The sequence below is a fragment of the Carassius carassius genome, chromosome 14 (assembly GCF_963082965.1).
Source record: "Carassius carassius chromosome 14, fCarCar2.1, whole genome shotgun sequence".
NCBI lineage: Eukaryota > Metazoa > Chordata > Actinopteri > Cypriniformes > Cyprinidae > Carassius > Carassius carassius.
The window spans coordinates 24,773,610-24,782,070 of NC_081768.1; the positions used below are offsets into that span (position 1 = coordinate 24,773,610).

Below are 8,461 nucleotides of genomic sequence, written 5' to 3' on the forward strand. Positions count from 1 at the left end.
AAAAGTCTCAAGATTATACCATCAAAAGTCAGATTATAACATTGTGTTCCCTTTAAATAGTGCTGCAGTCTTCAGATGCTTAATTTATCTTGACTAATTCCTCATTAGTAGTTTATTATCTCTGTTTCCTCTTATAACTTCTCTTTTTTCATACAAATAATCAGTGCAGTGCCTTTTTGTAGTACTTGCAGGTCTATTGATTAGGCTAAAAGATGGCAGACGCTCATTAACACTCATTACGTAAAGCTGGCTGTTATCAGACAGCAGCCATCAGTAATCAGGGAGCTGCTCTATTTTGTTCCTCCTTGTCCTGGATGATTGTCGCCCTGCAGTTGTGTAGGCAGCTGCTTTCTGAAGAATGATGCGGTTATTTTTACAAGCAACAATGACAGACAGGTCGATCTCGACAGGGACCTTCGAGAGCATCAGCGTTCTCACATGCCGACGGCTTGTAGCACAAGTGCAGCTTAACTCATCATAGGGAAAGACAATACCCACATGAACCATTTTGTTTAGAACAATGCACTGAAGAACGTCAATGGCCAGCATGCCCATCACTTTCAGGGGACTCCGGAGCCTTGCAGCTGCCATTCTTGCTCTGACCCTGGTCCCTCTGTTACACCCATGGGTGTTATTTTAAAAGGCCTGAGATATTGGTCTGTCCAAAGGTTTCAACTTTAATGGAAAACTCTGTTAGATTGCGCAGGTCAGCAGGACTGAGAGATAGACTGCTCTTCTTTCAATATATGGTTGTTGACAGATGACAGCGTCAGTATAAAAGTAATCTTCTTGTACTTTAGACTTCAAAGGCCAAGAGCCTCATGTCTAACTTGAAATAGCACCTCATTTCACCACCTTCACTGCCACTGAGCAGCACAAAGACTAGTTGCATTATGGGAACTCCTAAGGGAACATAGCAGGTGCTCAGGTGCAGCTTTAGTAAAAAATATATTTGCTTGTATTGTTTTCTGTAAATGCTGGATTTTACAGAAATGTGTGTTGGCTAGATCCTACTGTAGAATAGCACAAATGCTGAAATACCTTTTTGCCTCTAATAATCAAGAAATCTTGAAGACTTTGATGGGTTATCATTTGTTTAATTATGGTATTGTTTTTGTTAAAGTTGTCAATTTACATGAACTCTGATGGCTTTTAAAAAATGGTGCCTTTCAAACTACAGTCTGTAGTGGAAACTCATAGGTTCGTCATAGGTTCCCTTAATCGAGACCAGCAAGTTTTCTGGGCTGGTTCAGAACCAGGATGTGGGCACCGACCCAAGATTTTTTGAGTGGAAAAGCACAGCCCAGTGTGTTTCTGAACTTTTTGAAGACTTCCCAGGTTTCATTAAAATATCTTCAGTGCTGTCATGACAACTCTCTGAGAGTTTAGCATGGTAGTAGAAATGGCAATGGCAGTGTGTTTATAAATACTGCTGCTGCACATATAAGACATGAAATAACCCCCATAAATAGCATGCATTAAATTACCCTATACCAGATACAGGTGGAGCTGGGGAAGGTGGAGGGTTTTCCGGATCACACTGCAACTGCTATGGCAAGCGCTATCCTAGTATTTGAATGTTGAGCAGCAAGCTCATTGACTGCTGATACAACTAACTAATGGGTTGCACTGTATGAATAATGATGTAATTATATCAGATTAAGTTAGACCTATCAGCCTGTGCCATCACCAGAGTTCATGACAGAACTTAGTGTTTCGAAGATGAACAAAATTGACAGGGCCGTCGTTTGTGAAGTGAAGCGTTGTGACTATTCTATGAGCTCCCAGTTGAAGTGCTAGTTTAAAAGATTGCCACTAAATTGAAAATGTCACACTAAATAGCAACAACAGTTGCTGTGGGCTGTTTCTGAGAAGAGATTAACAAGGAGGCAGCTTGATTGTGTGATATTGCTCATATACAACAATTCAATAAAACAAACGTTAATATTAAGTAATTTACATGTTAGACACAAAATTGCCAGTTAATTTTGTTTTTGCATTTTTTTGAAGTTAAAAAAAAACTTGTTAAATGAATACAATTATTTGGGCTAAGAACATTTGAATCCGTACTTTACTGGTGTTACTGTTGAATATGTATTCTATACTATGAAAGGGCATATTATTAATATAACCTTGATATACTGCTTTCATCATGTTGTCATATCATGTGACCTAAAGCTTGCATACACACTGTAAAAACTAAAGGTTCCTGGAGGCACCTTTGGGGGTTCTTCACTTCACCACACCGGCGGAACCCTCTGAAGAGCCTCTAGGCACCACTCTAAATGGGGGTGGTTCTCTGAGGAACTTTCAATGGTTCCTGGAGGATACACTATACAAAGTATAGTGTTATACTGTAAATGCACATCATTTTTTTAAAATCAAAATATGCAAACATTGTGAGGATTTAAGATGAAAACACAGCTGAAACACATCATCAGTCTTGTGAAAATGGTCCATGATCTCCTCTTGAATGGCCAACAGATACAGCAGAAAAATAGTGCGCTTTAGTGTACTTTTAATTGCTTTTCTGTATAATGTTGAACAGAACATAGGCACTCATAGTAAGGTGAACTCATGTCGGCAGCTTCATCAGCAAGAAGTTCCTCACCATCAGGAAAGTCTGCAGTGCTGCTCTCACCAAATGGGTCCTCTGTTATTACCACAGCTGTTCTGAGATTATGTGTAGGCTGTTCATTGAAAAAAAGAGTGATTTACATAAAATTAAATAATAAAATATTACATTTATTCATTTAGCACAGGTATTTTTTTAAATTATCTTAAAATGAGGAACACCACAGGTATTATTTTTGTTATATTAGTGCATTGATTAATGGTTGTGGACTAATTAAGTGCACAATGTGTGTATAATGTGTGTGTGTACACTACATATGTCTACACACATGGACAAACTCATACTTACCTCATCATATACAGTCCAGGACAGCAGGATCATCATGTTACAGGAAGGGCAATGTTATAATTTCTCTGAAAAAAAAGGAAAAACTATAAATAAATAACTATAAATAATTGAATGTTTTAGAAGGGTTTCTGGTGTATGTCTGCAACCGTTCACTTATTTACACACCTGCAAAAGATGGGGTACGTCCCTAGAGGTCTGTTTATTGTCAGCCAGCATCAGACATCAGCAGCTGTCTGTCCACTGCCTCACAGGTGTCCACTACAGAGCCACATTTCTTTATTAACTGAATAAAAAAGAACACTTCAAGAAGTGTTTGAATATCCCACAGGGGGCAAGGATATATCAATTCAACTTTTACAAATGTCGCAAGGAAACAGAACAGCCGCCGAGTACGCCATCTTGTTTCGCACCCTCGCTGCTCAGAATGGGTGGAATGACGTTTCCCTGAAAGCCGTATTCCAGAGAAGCCTCAACACGGATCTCCAGGCAGAGCTCGTATGTAAAGGAGAAAATTCATTGTTTACTGACTTTCAATTAGGATGAATAATTTGATGAGACAGACTCCGCGAGGAAAGTATATGAAGGAAATACCGCCTGTTACCATGATTGTAAATAAAACTATAAAGCCCGAAGAACCCATGCAAGTCAACTATACCAAACTTTCTGAAAGTGAACGAGCACGGCGATGCCATCTCCGTCTCTGTTTCTACTGCGGTGAACCAGGCCATCGATGCCAGAGATGTCCACACAAGGCCCTGAAACCCATTCTGGTAGATATGGAACACTTGTCTATACCTAATAATCAATCCTTCAAACTTCCCCTTATCTTGAAAACTAAAGAGCTGTCCATCTCATTAACAGCAATGATCGATTCCGGAGCTGCATTAAATCTCATGCATCTTCATGAAGATATTGTCACGAAGTATAACTTACCCGTCCAACCATGTAACCCACCCATCAAGATCAAAGCCATCAATGACACAGCAATCGGAACTGGAATAATTCAACAAACTAAGACACTTACATTGCAAGTGGGGTTATTTCACCAGGAGTCCATATCCTTCTATGTCGTTAATTCACCTAAGCATGAAGTCATCCTAGGATTCCCATGGCTGTTCATTCACGACCCCGTCCTGTCATGGCATCAGGGTGAGTTGACCAAGTGGTCAGCCTTTTGGGAAAGTAACTGTTTCTTGTCAGTTCCCCAGCCTTGCTGTATCACTAGTGTTGGAATCGTTGGCGCCGATACAGGATGGCTGCCTCCGTGACGTGCTCTGCAATTGTTTATACCCCCACCGCCCGACTCAGGCCGGGGAGCCATCCAGCCTGCAGCCCCCCCCCCCCCCCTCCCCCCCATTTCTGGAGAGGAAGTCGGCCACCGCCATCTGAACACCCGGCCTGTGGACCACCTTGAACTTAAAAGGCTGAAGAGCTAGATACCAACGAGTGATCCACGCATTGGTATCCTTCATGCGGTGGAGCCACTGCAGCGGAGCGTGGTCCGAACAGAGGGTGAACTCCCGTCCCAGGAGATAATAGCGGAGGGTGAGGACGGCCCATCTGATGGCAAGGCACTCTTTCTCTATGGTGCTGTACTTAGCCTCTCTCTTTGAGAGCTTCCGGCTAATGTACAGCACCGGCCGTTCCTCCCCCTCTATCTCCTGGGACAGGACTGCCCCCAGCCCCCTGTCCGACGCGTCTGTCTGCAAAAGAAAAGGGGAGAGAAAAATCAGGAGAGTGTAACAGCGGCCCGCCACATAGAGCAGCCTTGACCTGGGTAAAGGCCTGCTGACATGGCTGACACGGTATTGTAGGTGGGCCGCCAATTACTAATAAAATAAATAATAATATATTTAATATATATAATTAAATAACAAAAAATAAATATTAAACTGTAACTATGCTTCCACTATTGGAGCTTGCTGATTGGTTTAAGAATAAACCGCCAATTTATCTTAGATATTTTTGCTTCATATGCTACAGAACAACAAATTCAAACATGCATAAATGCTGTCAACATGTTCCCTGACTGCTTGCTCCGCTGACTGTCTACCCGCTGCCGAGCTCTGCCTGGATCTGGTTTTCCCGTTTTGCTGAGCGGTGCCAGTCCGAGTTATTTTCTGTTCATTGCCAGTTCATTCTAGGGCTGTGCGATTAATAGAAATCGTCATAAAATAACGATTTGAGCCTGCGCGATTTCTAAATCGCTTTATTGCAAGATTTTCCGTGGCTCTGACCTCCCGCATTATGCTATCTGATCCAATCAGAATGCAGCGCCTACTGCGAGAACAGAACAGACTGGGCATATGCCTAACTCCAGGTTCACACACTGTCTGTGATGCGCCTTTTTTCCGAGCCCATGTTAACGGATCAGAGCGTTCACACTGCACGAGGTAAAAGGCTTTAAATAAAAACGTGCGAAAATTAATATCTAGCACATGAGCATAGAGAGAGTTGTGAGTGCACAGGACACAGTTTAAGTGTGATGAGAAACGTTTTAAGTGCGCACACTCTCTCCGGGTGAGAGCAGCGTGTATCTGAGCAATCTCGTCTGGTTTTGTGACAGAGCAAAAGGAAATCTGCGTGCGAGCGGAGAGATTCGCTCTCGTGCATTATTTTAATGTGCTTTCGCGTTACAATAATGCACTCTCTCTGCTGCTTCTGCACCGCACACATAACTGTATATATTTATATTTTATTTATTTTTTGCCATAAGTCTATAAATGTTGTTACACCTTTAGTGATTATTTTGACTTATGTCTGTTCTAGAGACGTTACAACTTTTTGATAAAGCTCTAATTGGTTTTCTTTTGGAAATATGTTTCAAATTCATGCATGAATGCATTTATGACTGTAAAGCATATATTTGTGCGTCAAAATTGTGATTAAAATCGAAATATCAAAATTGATCAAAGAAATCGCGATGTTTTTTTTCCCCATATCGCACAGCCCTAGTTCATTCAATAAATACAGTTAACAATCTAGTACTAGATTTCTGAGTACTAAGTTATTAACCGTACAATAGCGGGGTCAGTTATTATTATTTATTTTTTTTGCAGTGGGCCGCGCAAACATATATGTTTGGATGTGTGGGCCGCGAGTTGAAAAAGGTTGGGAACCACTGGTCTATAATATCCCGCCAGCCCCAAGAACTGCCTTACCTCCTTTTTGGTCTTAGGACGTGGGCAGGTCGCAATAGCGGCTGTCTTATCAATTTGGGAACGCACCTGTCCATGCCCCAAGTGGAAGCCCAGATACCTTACCTCCACACGCCCAATCGCACACTTCTTTCGGTTGGCCGTGAGCCCCGCTCCCCTCAGCGACCTCAGGACAGCCCTCAGATGCTGCATATGCCGCTGCCAATCATTACTAAATATAATGATATCATCCAGGTAGGCAGCCGCATATGCAGCATGGGGGCGCAGAATCTTATCCATGAGGCGCTGAAAGGTAGCAGGTGCCCCGAACAAGCCAAACGGAAGGGTAACAAATTGGTGTAAACCAAACGGCGTTGTGAAAGCTGTTTTTTCTCTGGATAATGGAGACAAGGGGATCTGCCAATAGCCCTTTGTTAAGTCCAATGTCAAATAAAAACGAGCCGTGCCTAGCCGATCAAGCAACTCGTCAACCCGCGGCATTGTATACGCGTCGAATTTCGACACAGCATTCACCTTGCGATAATCCACACAGAACCGGACTGAGCCGTCCGTTTTCGGAACTAAAACTATCGGGCTCGCCCAGTTACTGTTGGATTCTTCTATTACCCCCATGTCAAGCATAGCGCCTAAGTCAGCCTGAACTACTTTTATTCTTGTGCTCAGGTAAGCGATACGGCCGGCTGCGAACTACCACGCCCTGCTCGGTCTCGATATGGTGCTGAATCAGGTTAGTACGGCCCGGTAGGGGCGAGAAGACGTCGGCAAACTCTGCCTGTAATTTCGTTAAATCAGTGAGTTGGGACGGCGAGAGGTCATCTCCACCTTGAGCCAGGGCGAGGGATTGTGGTTTGATATTCGCCTCTGGACCGAGATCATCCTCCCCCCCAATCACCGTTGCCAACATCACTGATTCTGCCTCATTCCATCTTGTAAGGAGGTTGAGATGGTAGATCTGACGGGACCCGTTCCTATCGGACTGTATTACCTCATAATCGAGATCTCCGACTTGTCGTGCGACCTCAAACGGTCCCTGCCACTTAGCCATTAATTTAGAGCTCGACGTTGGGAGTAATACAAGTACTTTCTCTCCCGGTGCAAATTTGCGTAACCTAGTTCCCCTGTTATACAGCTGGCTCTGGCGGTCCTGGGCTTGTAACAAATTCTCCATTGATAGCCACCCCAATGTGTTGGAGTTTTGTTCTCAAGTCCAGCACATATTGAATTTCGTTTTTACCCTGAGATGGCCCCTCCTCCCAAGTTTCTCTCAGTACGTCGAGCACCCACCGGGGCTGGCGCCCATAGAGAAGCTCGAAGGGGGAAAACCCCGTGGAGGCTTGTGGGACCTCTCGCATAGCGAATAACAAGGGCTCTAGCCACCTATCCCAATTTTTGGCGTCTTCGTGAACGAACTTACGGATCATGGATTTAAGAGTGCGATTAAACCGTTCGACCAGGCCGTCGGTTTGTGGGTGATAGACGCTAGTTCGAATCGATTTAATGCCCAACAATCCGTACAGTTCGCATAGCGTACGTGACATAAACGCCGTGCCCTGATCGGTGAGGATTTCTTTTGGAATCCCCACCCGGGAGATAAGACGAAACAAGTCATCCGCAACACTTTTAGCGGAAATGTTGCGGAGGGCCACCACTTCAGGATATCGTGTTGCATAATCAACTATGACTAATGCAAAGCGATGTCCTCGTGCCGATCGCTCTAATGGCCCGATGAGGTCCATTCCAATTCTTTCGAAGGGGACCTGCATTAAGGGAAGAGGGCGCAGTGGGTTCACCAACTGACATTCCGGACAAGACGCGCACCACCTGCGCACGTTGTCATGAATGCCCGGCCAAAAGAAACGGGTCATGAGGCGATTTAGTGTTGCGGCCTGTCCCAAATGGCCCGCCATAGGATTAGAATGAGCCGCATGGAAAATCATTTCCCTGCGGCCCTTTGGAATTAACAACTGGGTTGTATTCACTTTTGTCCGAGCGTCTTGGGTCACTCGATACAACCGGTCTTTTAAAATGGCAAAATACGGATAGGAGAGCAGGAGGGCAGGTTGTAGAGACTGGCCATCGATGGCGCGGACCTGTTGAAACGCATGTTTTAGTGTCTCATACTGAGACTGCTCCAAAGGAAAGTCATCACGCTCCGAGAGAATAAGTCTCCCGATTTCGTTCGGTTCCCCTGAAGCAGAACCCAGCGGTCCTGGCTCAGTTTCCCCCACCTGTACCCGCGCGGTCTCCTTCCGCGCCTTATTTCCCCAAGAGGCATCCGCACATAACGACCCCAATAAAACCGTAAATGAGGGCCAATTCGTTCCCAAAATTATCGGATGCCGGAGGTGGGGACTAACCGCCACCTCCACACTATGCTTTT

The 8,461-nt window shown here is 44.3% G+C and overlaps 1 long non-coding RNA gene across 1 annotated transcript; it reads right to left on the minus strand.

Moving 5' to 3' along the window:
* Nucleotides 1–2,376: 2,376 nt before the first annotated feature.
* LOC132156615 (uncharacterized) lies at nt 2,377–3,202 on the minus strand. The gene is made up of 3 exons (XR_009437480.1): nt 3,089–3,202; nt 2,924–2,988; nt 2,377–2,690 (listed from the first exon to the last, which is right to left on the minus strand). It is a non-coding gene; the product is annotated as an uncharacterized LOC132156615 (long non-coding RNA).
* Nucleotides 3,203–8,461: the final 5,259 nt, after the last annotated feature.